At 39.2% G+C, this 18,825-nt stretch overlaps 1 protein-coding gene and 1 pseudogene across 1 annotated transcript in view; both read right to left on the bottom strand.

Annotated features, from left to right (window-relative positions):
- The window catches only part of LOC105092002 (vomeronasal type-1 receptor 4), a 104,200-nt gene that overhangs the window by 34,238 nt on the left and 51,137 nt on the right, over positions 1–18,825 (bottom strand). The gene's annotated exons all lie outside the window — the stretch shown is intronic.
- Positions 15,086–18,705, bottom strand: LOC135322090 (vomeronasal type-1 receptor 4-like; annotated as a pseudogene).

Here is an 18,825-nt window from a genome sequence, read left to right as displayed (position 1 = left end):
GGATCTGGGGGGCATACTTCTCCTGTGGATGTGTTGGACCCGTTGATTGTGTCTGTATAGGATGAAAACCATGGAGCCACTGGCCCAGGTCATGACCACAGAAAATGAAACCTCAGGCACAATTACCAATCCTGCATGTATTAGGCGTGTGATCTGCCCATGATCTGTAATGAAACAGTGCCCCCAATTTCTAATCTTTGTGATATTTTTCATGCTCCATTTGCTAGACATATGCAAAACATATATAGGATTAATTAAATTTACAAGCGTGAATTGGATCCAGACGAGGAAAATGCAAAAGCCAACATTTTGGGGGGCTTTGACTCTAAGATTCTTCCAACAGGAATCCATGGGGCTGATCATGATGGCCTGGAAGACGCTCAAGAAGCAAGTGGTGGCAATGGACACTCCCCTGCTCACTCTCTGAACATACAAAACAAGTCTGCATGCAAAATCATTGAAAAAATATTTCAACCCAAAAGCTGCCATTGTGTGAGGGACTCCTCTAGAGAGAAGAATCAAGGAGTTGGCAATAGTCAGGTGCTTGAGAATCAAATCTGTAGCCCTCAACCTGCACTCAGTGTGATAAAGAAAGAGGTAACGGTAAAGAAGAGAGAAATTGCCCAGAACTCCAGCTACAGTCTGTGACAAAGAGATAATTGCTACTGTCAAATCTCGAGAGTATATTCTGTCATTTAACATGTTTTCCTTTAAGTTCTGGCAACAATCATTCCTCTGTGCAGAAAGGTACATTGAAGATTTTCTGACACTGAGCGTAAAGTGACTTGTGTGCTCCTGTTTGACTGCTAGGCGCTTCACAAGACAGGAAGAGATGGACAGATTGGCAGTATACTTCATGGAAAAGTCAGCAGGCAGGATGAAGTGGTGTCAACCTGGGGGGAACAATGGCAAATGAGAGCAAACTGAAAGAGAGCACAACACAACACTTTCAGAAAAAGTTGAAAAATTCTACCCATATTCAGAAAAGAAAAAGCTCGGTCACCACCCACATCATAAAACATTCCAACTCTGAATGGACAGCTGATAAATTTTAATGAAAAATAATACATATATTAGGAAAAAATAATATTTCTATGGTCTTAGAATAAGAAGATATCCTTAACAGCACAAAACCTATTAACATATAGGTGAAATGACTTTAGCTTGTATTCATAGCCAGTTCTCGTACACGTACACACACACACACACACACACACACACACACACACAGAAACAGAGCTACAAGTGGTGACCAGTACAAACTGTTCTTACAACCACACAACAAAATAAACAGCAAGCAGACCATTACAGCACAAACTTCAAAAACAGATTATTCAGTGCGCAACACATGTGTAAACAATACTGAATGTCTATAGTAATGGGAAGAATTAAACTTTATCACTACCTGTATATTGTCAAGCACCACTGAGAAATCTGAAATTAAAATGACAGTGATACCAAGTTTTGGCAAAGATTTGGGTCAATCAAGAATCTCTTACGTTGCTGGTGAGTGTTAAAATTGGTACAAATCTTTTAGAAAACTGTTCTATCTCCTGCAGCAGTTCAGATGTAATCCTATGTTCCAACAATTCCACTTCTAAGAATATACTCTGGAGAAATTTCGTACACACACACACACACATATATCTCACCAAAAGACTAGTACAGAATTCACATGCCAACACGACTCATTACTCATAATAGCCCCAAACTAAAAACTACCCAGCTGCCCATTAACAGTAGAGTAAATAAATTAATTCCTATTCACACAGTGGCATCCTAGACATCAATGCTAATGAATGCTAGCAGTATTTTGCAACAACACAGATAAATTCACAAAATCACATGGGATGGAAAAAAGGCAAGTATGAAAGAGTTCATGCTGGGTGAACTTATTTATGTAAAGTTCAAAACAGGCAAAATGATCTAATCTCTTAAACGCGGGAATAGATGAAAATCTATATTCCAGCATTTCTACTCCTACAAATACACTGAGCAGAAACATACTCTGGAGGCAGTGACCTAGGGGGGCACCAGATGTTTTACCTGTGGGCTGAACATTCTTTTACTTGATAGAGGTGTTGCCTACAGATGTGGACATTTCAGAATTTCAAAATCTGTGCACTTATAACTTATGTATGTATCTTTAACATTTTATAAATGCATATTAGAAAAAAAGAAAGAAAGTGGGGAAAGGTGTCCTGTCAGTGTGTTTGGTCTGTTGATTGAGTCTGTATAGGATGAAAGTTAGGGGCTGTGGGTCCAGATCATGAGACCAAGAATAGAACATCAGGGAATAATAACATTGCTGCATACAGTGAGTCAGGAAACTCAATAAAGCAGTATCTTAAAATATTGCTCTTTGTGTTGATTTGTTGCACCATTTGGTAATCATATATGTAGGAAAATATGTTTATCAGCATATACATGGCTCAGCAGTGGAAAATGGAAACCCCAATATCCTTGGGAGCTTTTACTTTAAGTTCACCCTACCTGGAGTTTATGGGGCTATTATGATGGCTGGAGACACAGTGCAGGGAGTACCAGTGGATAAACCTGCCAACCCTGTGAGGATAGAAAATAAATCTGCATAGAAAACAAACTTACGGTTACCAGGAGGAAAGGTGGTGGGAAGGGATAAATTAGAAGTTCAAGATTTGCAGATACTAACTAATGTAAATAAAACAAGCAAGTTTATACTGTATAGCACAGGCAACTATACTCAATATCTTGTAGCAACTTATGGTTAGAAAGAATATGAAAACGAATATATGTATGTTCCTACGTGACTGAAGCATTGTGCTGTACACTAGGAATTGACACAACATTGTAAACAGACTATACTTCAATAACAATATATTTAAAAAAGGAAAACAAATTTGCAAGAAGTGCTTCAACTAAAAGCTGCCATTGTCTTGGGAACACCTTCAAAGAGAATGACTAAGCAGGGACTACAGTCAAGTGCTTCAGTGTCAAATCTGTGGACTTCAGCCTGCATTCACCGTAGTAAAGGAAGGGAGAACGATAAAGAAGAGAAGACATGCCCAGGATCCCAACTATAGTTGGAGGTAAAGAGACCACTCTTACTGGAAGACATCTAGAGGTCATTCTGCCAGTTCCCAGTGGCTGATATTTGTCTACGGAACAGAGGATCCTGCACTGAAATGTGTGGCGTGGGCTACGTCTTCAACCAAGATACAATATACTCTCTGAGGAATATTGAGCTCAGGTTTTGCTTTGTGAAAAGGCTTCCTAAGCATAGTCAAATGAGTACTGATAAACATTTTTATACTGTCTGGGTAAATATTATTAATATAAGTGTTCCAGGAATTATATAAAGCTCCTAAAATTTGAAGATGTCCTGGTATAATACTATCAGTCCTAATTCTGGTCATTATCTCAAAATGTTGTGTGTCACAGCAACTTGGTTAAGCTTCTTTGTCAACTGCTCTATAATCAGACCAGTTAACTGTGTCTTTTTAAGTCTTTTGTCATTCACAGTCATTGATTCACACCGATTTTGCAAAAATGCTTCATCTTCAAGAAGATTCATAAAAATCACTTTTGGCAAGCACATGTTTCTGATAACTTTCAGATTGCAAAACTAAACTGGGTAAGAAATTAAAGAATTCTATTGGAAAAAAAGGCTTCCTTGAGAAGAAGGTACAACCTTCACATAATGCTTGTAGTGTATGAATCATCGCTACACTGCCATGATATGGTACATTCTTTGTTCATAACTGCATGAGGTAGGCACTGGCATTCTTTTCATTGCAAAGGTAAGGAGACCTTACAGAGAGGTTAAGTGGTCTATCTAATTTCACTCACAGATTAGAGGCTGAGTGGTGATTTGAACCTGGTAGGCTGATTGCCCTAAACCCTCTGTTACACTAACCAACCATGTCAGCTAGGTTTCAAAGAGTCCAGACCTATACTAAGGTTTTTTTTTCAGTTTTTAAAAATTGTTATAGTCACTTTACAATGTTTTGTCAATTTCTGGTGTACAGCAGTTTTTCAGTCATACGTGAATATACTTATATTCATTTTCATATTCTTTTTCACCATGAGCTACTACAGGATCTTGTATATATTTCCCTGTGCCATAAAGTATAAACTTGTTTATCCACTCTATATGTACCTGTCAGGATCTACCAATCCCGAACTCCCGGTCTGTCCCTACCCACCCCCTCCCCCCTGGCAACCACAAGTTTGTGTTCTGTCTCTGAGTCTGCTTCTGTTTTATAAGAAAATGAGTTCTGAGCTTAGAATTGCTATTGAATGTATTTAAATAAGAGATAAGAAAACAAGATACATGTGGTCCCGACAACTATTTTTTGAAACCCGTGATTATAAACAAACTGTTTCCTTAAATGCTGCTTCTCTAACTGCAAGAGAGAAAAGAGTCTCATCATAACTATGAGACCTTAGATATTTTCAGAAGGGACACAATTACTGATGCCAGTAAGTCAATCATTAGCAGTCAGATAAAAACACAAGAACATTTTAGTCCTCAAACACATTCCCGTACATGGTTTTGCAGAGGGTTAGAAAATTATGGCAGATCTGTCCTCCTCTATGTTATAAGCACGAAGGCATTATAAGCACACCTCTAATAATATTCAAAATTTAATCTATGATTCCTGCAGATTGAATGCAAAAGTACAATCATTAAGCACCTAAAAAAATGATTCCTCAGTATTGCTGCGAGTACTCACTGTCAACTGTTCACAGTGAGGACTTCATTATGTTACACTGGAAGTTACCAGGTATAGGTGTAAGGTTTAAAATCCTCATCTCTGTTCAGAAGCTCAGCTCACATCTAAGGGATTACTCCACCTCCTTGTCTAGCTTTGCCACTTAATCTGTTCCTACCCTCTAGGATCCCTTTTCCAGGTGTGACTATTCAACTAGACTTCCTTCCAGGCTCTGTCTCTCAGACTGAAATAGAAAATACTCACCTAACTCCCCTTCCTGTTGACAAGACGGTGGGTTCAGTGTGAAAGTCACAACAGCCAGCACGTGTGCAGAGGGAGGCAGCCAGTCCTCAAGATACAGGTTTGTGATCGTGACCTCATCTTCCCTTACAACTGCAATTATCATTTCATTTGTAGGGGCAATGACAGTGCGGGCTTGAGGACCTGAGACTTTCTGAAAAAAATTTTTCTTAGCTGCTAATTACCAAAACCAATTAAAAGTTTCTTGTATCTCCAAAGGGATGCTGACACGTTTAAAGAGTTTCTTGTATTGGGGGGAGGGTATAGCTCAGTAGTAGAGTGCATGTTTAGCATGCATGAGGTCCTCGGTTCAATCCCCAGTACCTCCATTAAAAAAAAAGAGTTTCTTGTATTTAATAATCACTAATGGCAGACAGAGTTCACTAATGGAAGGAGCAGTGAACATTGATGTCTGACACACGAGGGACTGGCATGGATGCGTGTGGGTCTCAAAGGATCCGTGATAAACTGAGTTCTTCCACTAAAGATCAAGTTCATCATTCATCTCCAGACACCTAAGCTGCATCACTTTAACTATTCAGCAGATAAAAAGAATTCGGCAGTCTAAGATGAATTTCTAATGATATAAAAGTGTGATACATGTTAATTATTTATATTAGAAATCATTGGCCACCAAATAAACCTCAGTAAAAAAGATATCATTGGCCTCATTTGTATAACTAAATACAAATTAATTTAGAAATGATATAGAAATTTTCTGGGATATTGTCCTTTACAAATACTGACCCCCAAAGTGATATGAGGTCCAAACAGAGAAATATCCATAAAAAATGGGTGTTTATAAAAGTGTCCCTCACAAATTGAAGCACCAGGATCAGACGGTTAAACAGACAGTTTCTTCTATTCCTTTAACTACCAGATAAGCCAATGTTACTTTCTCAACGCAAAAGCACTGAATATTTGCGAGAAGTCTTTACACTTACCTTTGCTAAATTTTACTAAGGATCATTTATTGGTTATGCAATTAATGAAGACACATAAAATTTAAGACACTCCTTTGGACTTCCCAGCGAACAAAGCCACAATCTGAAGAGGGTTTACTATTCGTTCCCCAGCTAAGAGTTTTTAGTCCAAGTGAGAAGTTAGTGAGAACTTAATTCACCAAGGTCGCATCCACTTTTGACACCAACTACAATTTTGGGGGTTCCCCAAACCACTCTTTTTTTTTAATCATTACAAGAATGCGCTGAGAGCTGATCTACTGACTACTGTGGTTTCTTGCAGGGAAGGGATCAGATCAATATCACGTAAGACCAGAGAAGCACAGGGCAGAGTCCAGGAAACGTGCGGAAAGTGGAGCTCACCATCCTCTTCTCTATCACTCTCCTGGAGCTGGTGCCTGACAGCTGATGGAGGACTGCCTCCAGTGAAGTTCCCCAAACCTGGGTGTCCAGAGCTTTTACTGGATTTCAATCACAGTCTGTGTGGCTGACCTTTAGTCTCCAGTTCCGGTCAAATTGGGCCATTACTTTAGTCACCAGTTCTTCCAGAGGCCAGCCTGCTACTACATGGCCCAAAGCTCCATGAAAAATTACACTGTTGGAGTGTCTGGTGGCCAAGCCCCAAAGCAAACAAAGACACTCTGGTCAGGCATGACGTTCCAAGGTTCTGGAGAACACCTTCCTGTAGCTGAGGGCCAAGGTCAGATCTCACTTTGGCTAAGGTTAATTTTTCCCTATACCTATCCTGTGTTTCCAAGGCAGGGAATGGTGCCAGATGCTTAACAATGCTTTCTCCAAATACATACACATACACACTCAGACACACATGCAAGCCCACAGTATCCACACTCACACACGCTCAAATATGTATTTACACAGTCACTCTCATATCCACTCACTCTCACACTCATGTCACATAGACTCGTTCTCACGATCTCACACACTTCCCAATGTATATGCACACAAATGACACAGCCCAACGCACTTTCACATCATCAATCCCACGGCCAGTGGGTGGGTTATTATTTCAATGATAATAACAATAATAAGTGAACAAGGTCCCCTACCCAATTCCCCTGTGAGTGTCTGCAGTCCACCTGGTCAGTTAGAGGAAACACAGTCCACAGAAAAGCACACCCACTTCTGACTCCAACTGAAAGGGTGGGCTTTCCCAGATCCACGCTCGTTTCAGTAATTCTCTAGAAAGATTCCAAACGAACTGAGAGCTGTTCTACTCACTGTTATGGTTTATCACAGGGAAAGGACACAGATTAACATCAGAAGGGAAGAGATGCATGGGGCAGAACAGCCCGACTTATTTCATGTTTCATGTTTCATGGTCAATTAATCTACAACAAAGGGAAAGACAGCCTCAATAAGTGGTGCTGGGAAAGCTGGACAGCTACATGCAAAAGAATGAAATTAGAAATTTCCTGACATTGTTTTAAAAAATAAACTCAAAATGCATTAAAGAGCTAAATGTAAGAGCTGAAAGCATAAAACTCCTAGAAAAAAACACAGGCAGAACACTCTTTGACATAAATGGTAGCAATATTTTTTTGGATACATCACCTAAGGCAAAGGAAACAAAACAAAAATAAACAAATGGGACCTAATTAAACGTACAAACTTTTGCACAGCAAAGGAAACCACTGACAAAAAGCCAGCAAAAAAAAGTGACAATGAATATATATATGTTCATGTATAACTGAAAAATTGTGCTCTACACTGGAATTTGACACAACATTGTAAAATGAATACAATGCAATAAAAAATGTTTAAAAAAAAAAAGAAAGCCTGATAATTTGGGAAAGTATCTGCAATTGATATAATCAAAAAGGATAAATCCAAAATATATAAATGCCCCATAAAACTCAGTATCAATAACACAAACAACCTAATTAGAAAATGAGCCAAAGACTTGCATAAACATTTTTCCAAAGAGGACATGAAGATGGCCAGCAGGCACGAGAAAAGATGCTCAACACAGTTAATCACCAGAGAAATGTACATCAAAACCAGAATCGGACTATCATACCACACTTGCCGCAATGGCCATCATCAAAAGACCACAAATAACAAATGCTGGTGAGGATGTGGAGAAATGGGAACCCCCATACACTACTGGTGGGGATATAAATTGGTACAGCCACTGTGGAAAACAGTATAGAGGTCCCTCAAAAAACTAAAAAGAACTACCATATGCTGCTGCAATTCCACTCCTGGGTATTTATAGAAGAAAATGAAAACATCAATTTCAAAAGATAAATGCACTCCAGTGTTCTTAACAGCATTATTTACAATAGCCAAGAAATGGAAGCAACCTAAGCGTCCATCAAGGGAATGGATAAAGAAGATGTGATGTGTGTATACATGTAATGGAATACTACTCAGCCATAAAATAGATAGTTTGCTATTTGCAACAAGATGGATGTTTTATTTTCTTTCATCAGTGTCTTCTAGTTTTCTGAGGACATGTTTTTACCTCCTTAGGTAGAATTATTCCTAGGTATCTTCTTCTTTTGATGCAATTGTAAGTGAATTGTTTCCTTAATTTCTCTGATAGTTAATTGTTAGTGAATAGAAATGCATTTACTGCCATCTTCTTAGTTGTCTGGGGATTGTTTTTGTAGTTTTTTTGTTCTTTTATGATTTGATGACTATCTTTAGTGTTACGTTTGGGTTTTTTTCTGTTTTTTTTTTCATTTGCATATCTATTATAGACTTTTGATTTGTGGTTACCATGAGGAACGTGTGTGTGTCTGTGTCTGTGTGTGTCCGTGTGTATATATATATACATGTGATTAATTTCAAATGCATTTTAACAATGCTGAATTTTCACTCCCTTCCCCACCATGGTTACTGTTTTTGACATCATATTTGACATCTTTGTTTCCCTTAACTACTTATTGCAGATACAGATGATTTTACTATTTTTGGTTTTTAACCTTCCTACTAGCCTTGCACATGGTTGATTTACTACCATACTGTGTATTTACCTTTACCAATGAGATTTTTCCTTTCATAATCTTCATGTTTCTAGTGTTGCCTGTCCTTTTTTGCTTAAAGTCCCTTTAACATTTCTTTTACAGTTGGTGTCATGGTTCTGAACTCTTTTAGCTTTTGCTTGTCTAAAATTTTTCGTCTCTTCATCAAATCTGAATGAAAGGCTTGCTGGGTAGAATATTCTTGGTTGTAGTTTTGTCCATTTCATCACTTAGAGTGATATTATTTCACTCCCTCTGGCCTGCAGAATTTCTACTGAAACGTCAGCTGGTAGTCTTATGGGAGTTCCCTTCTATGTGAATGGTTGCTTTGCTCTTGCTGCTTTTAATATTCTTTCTTTAATTTTTGCCATTTTAGTTACAATGTTTTGGTTTAGTCCTCTTTGGGCTGATCCTGTTTGAGACTCTGTCCTTCCAGGACCAGGATGTCTGTTTTCTTTCCCAGGTTAGAGAAGTTTTGATATATTATTTCTTCAAATATTTTCTCTGCTCCTTTCTCTCTGTCTTCTCCTTCTGTAATCCCTATAATGTGAATGTTAGTATGCTTGATTATGTCTCAGAAGTCTCTTAAACTGTCCTCATTATTTTTAATCCTTTTTTCAGTTCAGCATCAGTGACTGGCACTATTTTGTTTTCCAGCTTTCTGATCTGTACCTCTGTACCATTTAATCTACTGTTGATTTTTTCTAATGTATTTTTCATTTCCGTTATTATATTCATCTGTGAGTTTTCTTTACATCTTCTAAATCTTTGTTGAACTTCTGTGTTCATCCATTATTCTCTTGAGTTCTTTGATTATCTTTGTGATCATTACCCTGAACACTTTCTTTGGTAGATTGCCTATCTTCACTTCACTTAGTTCTTCTGGGGTTTTAACTCATTCCTTATACTGGAAAATGTTCCTCTGTTGCCTCATTTTGTCTATTTTTCTGTTTTTATTTCTGTGTAACTGGTAGGTTGGTTATGTTTCCTGATCTTGGAGATGTGGCCTTTTGTAGATGTCCTATGGGTCCCAGCACCACATTCCTATCTGGTCACCAGAGCTATATGCTCTAGGGGTGTCCCCAATTTTGGTTGTATGGGTCCTTCTGTTGTGGCAGCCTGACTGCTGTGGATGGTCTGGTAGGCATGGTTGATTCACAGTATGGTGGTTGTCAGGAGCTGCCTTGTGTGGAGGCTGCTGGTTGCTGGCTGGCAGAGCTGGGTTTTGAGATGGTTGGCTGAAATACTGTGGGACTAGGGTGCTCTGGGCTAGTGCTAGCACACCAGTGGGCAAATCCAGGTTCTGGGGTGGGTGATTGCAGGGTCAGGGTTCCCAGATTCAGTGTTGGCCTGCTGGTGGGTGGGGCCAGTTACTGACATAACTGGCTGCAGGTTCTGGGGTATCTCAAAGCTGGTGCTGGCCCACTGGTGAGTGGGGTTGGATGCCAGTGTGGCTGTCTGAGGAGTCCAAGGTATCAAAGCTGATGTCTGTCTGCTGGTGGTTGGGGCTGGTGCACAGTGGGTCCTGGGGCTGGTGCCTGCCCACTAGAGGTCACAGATGGACCCTGGTGCCTCTGACTGCAGGGCCCTGAAGGTGGTGGGTAATGTGTCTGCCTACAGGTGTGCGGGACCAGGCCCTGTGTGGGTGACAGGGTCTGGGTGACAGGGTCATGTCTGGTGTGGCCATGGGCTCAGGGGATTCTAAGGAAGCCTGCCTGCTGGTGGATGGGGCTGTGTCCCAGCTCAGCTGCTTGACTGGCCTGAAGCATCTCAGTACTAGTACCAACAGGCTGATGGGTGGGTGGAGTGCTAGGTCCTGAGACTAACAGTCTAGAGGGGGATCTAGCATACGTTAGATCTAGTGTCCATGTGGTAGAAATACCTCCTCAAAGTGGCTGCCATCCATATTATGTCCCAGGAGTGAGTGGGCTCCATTTGCCTCCTAGTTCTCTGGGAGACTTTCCAGGCTCCTTTCAAATTACTGCTTCTGCCCAGTGTCCTGGAATGTGTGAGACTTTGTGGGCTCCTTTAACAGTGGAGTCTTGGTGACAGGGATCAAGGTGTTCAAGTAGGAGGAGGATGGGGAGCTCACCTCCCCCCACAAACATATCAAAAATACATTTACATGTGGGACGCTTCTCATGAAAAACTAACTACAAGCTGGCAGAAGAACTCTTATTTACACAAGCAAAGCTGCAAAAGAAAGATCTCCACATAACCAGATAGGAAGGGGAAAAAAGGCATCAGGTCAGGACCTGCACCCTTGGAAGGCATCTGTAAGGAAGAGAAGATCTGTACAGGTGAACTTTCACCCTGGGGAGTGAGCCAGTCAAACCACAATCTGGGCATCTCAGTCCTGGTGTCCTGCGTGGAGTAGGTGGCCCCCCTGCCTACTGGAAAATCCACCGAGAGAGACAGAAGGGCTGGGTAAGGCTAGACTACTCATGAGCAATGAGCACATCCTGGCTTACTGATAGTTATGGCAGACAGAGCCTTGCACTGGTGGTTGTCACTTCACTGCACTTCCCAATCTGAAGGGATGAACACCCTGACCCTGCTCACTCCACACCACGGCATGGTGTGAGATCTGGACAGAGACTCAGTCTAACTTCACAGAGATGTACCAGGGCACCTGGGGTGTGATCTGGGTGGAGCTGTGGAGGCCACTGGCAGTGCTGACATGGGGTAGGTGTAGCCACAACACTGCCATTGTGCACGCAGGGCAGTGCCACAGGAGCATGCAGTGGCTAAGTGCTGAATCTTGGGCAGACATGCCCTGGGAGAGGACCCATCTAGCTAGCAGAGACAGCCCAAAGGGCCTGGGGTGTGGCCTGGGTGGGGCAGCAACAGCCATTGCCAGTCCGCTCAGGAGTATGCAGTGGTTCCTCTCCCAACAAGAGCGACCAAGCTCTGCCCAATCCACACCGCAGCCTGGTGCTAGATCTGGGGCAGATGAGTCCTGGGAGAAGCCCGCTCAGCCCAGATCTCAGGCAGAGGTGCAGCCACCTCAATTCCTGCAGACACAGCACCCCTACTCCCAGCCCCAGCCTACTTCATACCACAGCTCTGTACTAGATCTGAGGTGAACACAATAGAGAAAGGGGTGTGACACTGGGCTGCTTGTGAGTAGAACTGTGATGCTTATCCAGTGGGCAAATAGGTGATCTGTGACCACACAGGCTTCACTTACTTCAGCAATCACCTCCTTTGGGGCAGGGCAAGCATTCAAGGGCAAGAGAGCCTGATCAAACCTTTCTCTCAGGGCTTCTACTCCAACAAGTGGGGAGCAGACCCCAGACTTGACAGAGTGGTGACAGCCATGGAGCAGAGGAAGACCTGTCTCATATCCAGCACAGGCTCTAGATACTATAACACCAGCCACACCACCTATCTAGGGAGTAACAACCAGCACACCCAGAGGGGAAATGTGGCTGGCAGCTGGCATCCACAGCAAAACCAGCCCTCACACCGAAAACACTGGACGCACAGAGTTTACGTAGGGATGTTCCCACATAAAAACACCACTTCAAGAATATAGTAGATAACTGTTTCTCCTAAACTCACAGAGACAGAGAAAAATTGAGTAAAATGAAAGGGCAGAGGAACTACTCCCAATTAAAAGAATAAGAGAAATCTGAAAGAACACATAATGAAACAGAGCTCACCAGTCTACTAGACCCTGAGTTCAAAAAGGAGGTAATAAAAATGCTAACTGAATTAAGAAAGATTATCAAAACAAATGCAGATCACTGTAATAAAGAACAAAAAACTATAAAGATGAACCAATCAAAATTAGACAATTCAAAAGACAAGATAAAAACCAATCTAGGAGTAATGAATAACTGCCTAATTGACACAGAAAAACAAATAAGTTATCTGGAAGATAGAATAATAGAAATCATCGAGTCAGAACAGTAAATAGAAAGTAAAAAAAAAAAAAAAAAAGAAGAAAAAGAGAAAGCAACATAGATCTACGGGATATTACATAACATGTCAACAAACACACCAATAGAGGTTCTAGAAGGTGAAGAGAGAAAGGGATCGAAAATATATTTGAAGAAATTATGGCTGAAAAGTTACTGAACCTAGAGAAAGAAATAGGTATCTAGGTATAGGAAGCACAATGTGAAACACCATATTAACAAAGGAGTGACAAAAATCACATGATCATCTCAATAGATGCAGGAAAAGCATTTGACAAAACATTCATTCATGACAAAAATTTTCCCCAAATTGGGTACAGAGGGAACATATTTGCTAACAATGCAACTGAAAAGCATTTAATACACAAAATACTAGAACAGCTCATACAATTCAGTATCAAAAATACAACCAAATCAAAAAAATGGGCAGAAGACTTAAAAACACATTTTTCCAAAAAAGACATACAGTGGCCAATAGGCACATGAAAAGATGCTTAACATAGCTAATTATTAGAAAAATGCAAATCAAAGCCACAATGAGCAATCAACTCACAACACTCAAAATGGCCATCATCAAGAAGTCCACAAATAAAAAATGCTGGTGAGGATGTGGAGAAAAGGGAACCATTCTACACTGTTGGTGGCAATGTAAATTGGAGCAGCCACTGTGAAAAACAGTATGAAGGTCTTCCAAAAAACTAAAACTAGAGCTACCATATGATCCAGCAATCCCACTCTTGGGTATATATCTGGAAAAAAAAACTAATTCAAAAAGACACATGCACCCCAATGTTCATAGCAGAACTATTTACAATACAAGACATGAAAACAATCAAAGTGCCCATTTACAGATGACTGGCTTCAGAAGATGTGATATATACATACATACATACATACGTCCATTTTACATTTATATATATATACATGTATGTGTATGTATGTATGTGTGTGTGTGTGTGTGTATATGTATGTGTATATATATATATATATATTCCATTGTGGAATATTATTCACCCATAAAAACCCCCCAAAACTTGCCATTAGCAGAAACATGGATGGACCTAGAGAATATTATACTTAGTTAAATAAGTCAGGCAGAGAAAGACAAATACTGTATATTACTCACATGTGGAATCTATAAATTATACAAATGAATGTATTTATAAAACAGAAACAGGCTCACAGATGTAGAAAACAAACTCATGATTAATAAAAGAGAGGGGGAGGGAGTGATAAATTAGGAGTATGGAATTAAGATACAAACTACTATACATATAAAAGATAAGCAACAAGGATTTACTGTATAGCAGAAGGAATTTTATTAAATATCTTTAAAAAATCTATAATGGAATATAATCTGAAAAAATAACTAAATCATTTTGTTGTACACTTGAATCTAACATGATATTTTAAATCAACTACACTTTAATACTATTAAAAAGAGAGAAGTCTCTACTTCCTAAAGCCCTCCACGTCTCCTGAAAGAAAGCCCTACTGGCTTTCAAAGCAAAACTTTTGGGGGGCTCATTGTCCCCATGCAGGATCCCCACATGGGGCTCAGACCCCTCACCCCCTGGGGAGACTTTTGTAATTATATTATTCTCCTGTCTGTGGCTCACCCACCCAGGGGTACGGTTCTTGACTATATCAAGACTCCACCCCCACTACCTATATCGTTATGGATCCTTCCATGTATCTTTAGTTGTGGAGGATCTTCTTCAGTAGTTCTGGTCATCATCATCAGTATTTGCTCTGCATATAGTTGTAACTTTGAGATGCCCATGAGAGGAAGAGAGCTCAGGGTTTTCTGACTCCAGCATCTTGCAACAATCCCTTGTGGTCTTCTGGTTTTAGCAGCCTCAATAGACTGAAACAGGAGATTCTCCTGGTTTAGAAGGTAGTTGAATGTAATCATCCAAGCTTTAAAAAACAAAGGTAAATAGATACAACTGAAAGAAGAAGGAGACTGAAAACAGGAGGGGGGTTCAATTTGCTAATGCTGACTTTCAAGATGGAGACAGCCAAATGGGTATCCGTAAAGGAAATGAATTCTGTCAAAAACATGAATCAACCTGGAAGCAATTCTTCATCAGATTCCAGTTCAAAATCTTAGTTAGGACTCAGAGGGTGAATGAATGAATAAAATGGCAACGATGCACTGTGGAAAACATACAATTTACATATTTCTGATCAGAGTAGGGGATTTTTTATTCCTTCTCCAGGCAAAGTAGAGGCTGTGTACACTCATGAGCAGAAAAGGGCTGACAGCTGGGAAGCATGCAGCCATGATTATAGTAATGTTGGCAAGGAACCAGCCGGGGTTACCAAAAGGAGCCAAAACAACTTGAAAGATGGAGGAAAGGGTATAAAAGTAAACAAACATGCTCATCAGAGGAAGAATGATTTTGTAGCTCTGGACACAAAGGAGGACCTAGGAGAGGTGTTGGTCCTATGAATGTGTTGGACAATCTCTTTATGCCTGTGCAGGATGAAAACCATGGAGCCACTGGCCCAGAGCATGAGCCCCAAACATAAAACATCAGGGAATAATAGTATTGCTGCATACAGTGCTTCTCTGGTTTTGTCATGACCAACAGCAGAACAGAATCCAAAATCCTTTTTGTTTGTGATGTTTTGGTCACTGCATGTACCATGTATGAAGATAGGGAAAATGATATTTACAAGCATTTGCAACATCCAACACAGGAGAATAGAGAAAACAACGTACTTGGGAGCTTCTACTTTAAGCTCTGCCCACCTGGAGTTCCTCGGAGTGATTGTGATCACCTGAAAGACACTCAAGAGGCAGATGCTACCAACGGACACTCCCCTCCCCACTCTGTGAAGAAAGAAAAGAACTTTGCATCCAAATTCACTGGAGCTACCATTACTCTGATACTAAAACCAGAAAAAGACACTATAAAAAAGAAAATGACAGATCAACATCTCAAATACAGATGAAAAATTGTCAACAAATACATTAGCAAACAGAAATCAGTGATATATATAAAGAATTATGCAAAACTATTAAGTGGAATTTTTCCAGAGATGCAAAGATGGTTCAGTATTCACAAATCAATCAATGTGACACATCACATAAACAAAAAGGAGGCTAAAAATCACATGATCTTCTCAATAGACACAGGGAAAAGCTTTTGACAAAATTCAGCATTTGTTCATGATAAAAACTCTCATCAAAGTGGGTATAGAGGAAGCATATCTCAACATAATTAAGAAAATTTTATGGCAACTCCTCTGCTAACATCATACTCAGTCGTGAAAACTGAAAGCTTTTTCTCCAAAATCAGGAAAAAGACAAGGAGGCCCACTCTTGCTACTTCTATTTAACACAGTATTGGAAGACCTTGTCACAGCAATCAGAGAAGTAAAAGAAAAGGCATCCATTTTGAAAGAGAAGAATAAAATTGTAACTATTTGCAGATGACATGACATTACATGTAGAAAACCCTAATGTCTCCAAAAAACTATTAGAACTAATAAATGAATTCAGTAAAGTTGCAGCTTACAAGATTAACAAACAGAAATCTACTGCTTTTCTATACACTAATAATGAAATATAAGAAAAAGAAGGCAAAAAACATTTGAAATCATTTAAAAAACAGTAAAATACCTAGGAATAAACTTAACCAAGGAAGTGGAAAACCTACACTCTGAAAACTATAAAATATTGATGAAGGAAACTGAAGATGATACAAAGTCAGATAAAGATACCTTGTGTTCTGGATTGGAAGAATTAATATTGTTAAAATATCCATACTACCCAAACCAATCTACAAATTTAATGCAATCACCATCAAAATACCTATGACATTTTTCACAGAACTGGGACAAAAATCCTAACATTCATATGGAACCACAAGAGACCTCACAAAAACAAAGCTATCTTGAGAAAAAAGTACAAAGCCGAAGTATCAAGTTCCCTTACTTCAGACTATCCTACAAAGCTACAGTATTCAAAACAGTATAGCACTGGCACAAAAATAGACACACAGATCGATGGAAGAGAATAGAGAGCCCCAAAATAAACCAATGCACAACTTATCTATTAATATATGACAAAAGAGGCAAGAATATATGATGGAGAAAAGACAGTCTCTTCAATAAGTGGTGCTGGGAAAACTGGACACCTACATGTAAATTAATAAAATCATTTCAACATTTTTCCCACACCATATACAAAAATAAACTCAAAATGAATCAAACACCCAAATAGCAGACTGGAAGTCATAAAATTCCTAGAAGAACACATCGGCAGAACACCCTTTGACATAAATCATAGCAATATATTTTTTTATGTCTCCTAAAGCAAGGAAACAAGCAAAAATAAACAAATGAGACCTAATTAAACTTAAATTATCTTTTGCACAGTGGGAAACCATTGACAAAATGAAAAGATAACCTACTGAATTGGAGAAACTTTTCAAATGATATGACTGATATGTTAATATCCGAAATATATATACAGCTTATACCACTTGATATCAAAAAACAAACTATCCAATGAAAAGGTTAGAAAGCCTGAATAAACATTTTTACTAAGACATACAGATGACCAACAAGCACATGATAAGTCACTCAACAGTGTGATTCATCACAGAAATGCAAATAAAAACCACAATGATACATCGCTTCACAGCTATCAGAATGGTAATCATCAAAAAGACTACAAATAACAAACGTTGGTGAGGATGTGGAGTAAGGGGAACCCTAGTATACTTTTCATAGGAATGTAAATTGGTGCGGCCACTATGGAAAACAGCACAGAGTTTCCTCAAAAACCTAAAACAGAATACCATACGTAGCAATGCCACTCCTGGGTATATGCCAGAAGAAAGAGAAAACACTGATTTGAGAAGAAACACATACCCCAGTGTTCACAGGAGCACTATTTACAATAGCCAAGACATGGAAGCAACCTGTGTGTCCGTCAACATATGAATATAGATGTGTTATATTACTCAGCCATAAAAGAATGAAAATTTTGTCAATTGCAACAACTGGCATAGACCTAGAGTGTATTATGGTTAGTGAAACAAATCACACAGAGAGTGACAAATATTGCATATTACCACTTACATGTGGAATAAAAAAAAATAAAACAAATGGATGAATAGAACAGAACAGATCCGCAGATATAGAGGAAAAACTAGTGGTTACCAATGGGGAGAGAAAATGGGGAAGGGGCACGATAAGATTAAGATTTAGAAGTACAAACTACTGTGTATAATGTAAATAAATTACAAGGACATACTTTACAGCACAGGGAATAGAGCCCATATTTTATAATAACTTTAAGCAAAATATAATCTATATAAATACTTAATCATTATGCTGTATACATGAAACTAATACAATATTGTGAATCAGTGATAATTAAAGAGAAAAAACATAATTTAAAAGGATAATTCTGTAACCGACAGAGGTGATAATTATGGCTATGACAACATTACAATGTATAAATGTAAGATTCTACCACGTTGTACACTTTAAATTTACACAATGTTATATGTCAAATATATTTCAAGTAAAAAGAATCAGCTGAAACATTTTTCTTTTGTCCTCTTTTCCACAGTTCACTTAAATATGGCCATTTCTATATGAAAATACTTAAATGTGTTCATTTCCTGTAAAATGTCATACTTCTAATAGAGGCTGCCATCTCTCTAAGGATTTTATCTATGAAACTCGTAACTGTCACTAAAAGGCTCCATTTACAGAGACCAACTTTATCCTCTTGTTTCACACCAGTATATTCTTTATTCTGTGATGACGTTAATTTCTTCAGTTTTATTAATGACCATTTCACATGCTGATCCATTTTCATGTGTAACTTTATCAAAGAGTCCATGCCTGGGAAACATATTCTGTTAGATTGAAAGCTACATATCTGAAGACTTCAATATATGCAGATTGTCGCAAGATCTACTGTTTATTACTG

The sequence above is a fragment of the Camelus dromedarius genome, chromosome 9 (genome assembly GCF_036321535.1).
Source record: "Camelus dromedarius isolate mCamDro1 chromosome 9, mCamDro1.pat, whole genome shotgun sequence".
Taxonomy (NCBI): Eukaryota; Metazoa; Chordata; class Mammalia; order Artiodactyla; family Camelidae; genus Camelus; species Camelus dromedarius.
The sequence above is the reverse complement of the archived record's forward strand: the minus strand, read 5'-3'. Positions and strand labels throughout refer to the sequence as shown.